At 64.9% G+C, this 1,152-nt stretch overlaps 1 long non-coding RNA gene across 1 annotated transcript in view; it reads right to left on the reverse strand.

Moving 5' to 3' along the window:
• Nucleotides 1-681: 681 nt before the first annotated feature.
• LOC107182092 overlaps nucleotides 682-1,152 on the reverse strand; it is an 11,240-nt gene continuing 10,769 nt past the window's right edge. Inside the window, exon 3 of the long non-coding RNA XR_001512811.1 lies at nucleotides 682-716. This is a non-coding gene — a long non-coding RNA (uncharacterized LOC107182092). The remainder of the gene's footprint in view (nucleotides 717-1,152) is intronic.

Genomic DNA, 1,152 nt, shown 5'->3' on the forward strand with positions numbered 1-1,152 from the left:
ATCAATAAAAATCGTTTAAAAAAAGACTGAACCAGCACAGAGACCCCAAACCTCACTTACCTCGCTGCAGGCACCGTCACCGGAGGGACCAGGGAGAAGGACCAGGGAGAAGGCGGAAGAGGGAGAGTGGGGACGAGATGTTATTCACTTATTCACGCAGCCACAGGACCAGGGGGGCAGGTGTGGGCCGGGACGGGTGGTGACCACAGGGAAACGGCAAAAAGCCAGGCCTCAGGCCGGGGACCCGGTCAAGGGTCCCAGCAGAATAGAATACGACCCCGGGGCTGCTGGAGGCTTTTGTGGGGCGGTACCCTGGTTGGGGGGTGGGGGTCAGGGACATGGGGTCCTGCTGGGAAAATCTCCCTTCTCTGGGCAACCTCCGTGCATCTCTGGGGCAGCGTTAAGCCGGGGCCTGGCACATGCGAGTCGTGGGATCCGTGCAGACACACGGACTCCGGAACAGGCCGGAAAAGTCAACCGGGGAATGTGGGTTCTGCTCCAAGACCCGGAGGATGTCTGGGGACACGGGGGACCCCGGCACCCAGGACCGTTCCTGTTTGAGGATCCAGCTTCGGAGGAGCTGCTTGTGGTGGGGGAACCCCACTCTAGGGCTGGGTTCTGCCCCAGAGGGACCTGTCCCCCCGCCCCGCCGCCCACACACAGGGTCGGGGGGCTACTCACACTTCCGGCATGGCTGCGGAGGGGGCGGGCAGCACCTGGGGGCAGAGGACACGAGTGAGGGAGGTCACAGCTCCTGTCCCCCAGCCCACGGGTTGTGGGGGGCAGTCAGCGGGAAGGAGAAACCAGGCAGAGCGGGGTCCCCATGGGTCCAGATGGGACCGGCCGGTGTGGCTCAGGGCTCCGTGGCTGAGCATCGACCTATGAACCACGAGGTCACGGGTGGATTCCCAGTCGGGGCAGGTGCCCGGGTTGCAGGCTTGATCCCCACACCATGCCCGGGCCGGGGCCCCTCTGGCTCCAGCTCTGCCTCTGCTTTGTGGGGGGGCTGGGAGTGCAGCCTGGGGGAGCGGGGGGTGACCCCAGCGTCTCAGCTGTCACCCTGGGCACGGAGGGGGAGGTGGGCGCCCATCGGGCCTGCATTCCCGAGATGCTTGGCTGAAATTAGAGCTGTCACCAGCTGTTGGTTCTGAG

This window comes from Myotis davidii, unplaced genomic scaffold (assembly GCF_000327345.1).
Source record: "Myotis davidii unplaced genomic scaffold, ASM32734v1 scaffold1915, whole genome shotgun sequence".
Taxonomy (NCBI): domain Eukaryota; kingdom Metazoa; phylum Chordata; class Mammalia; order Chiroptera; family Vespertilionidae; genus Myotis; species Myotis davidii.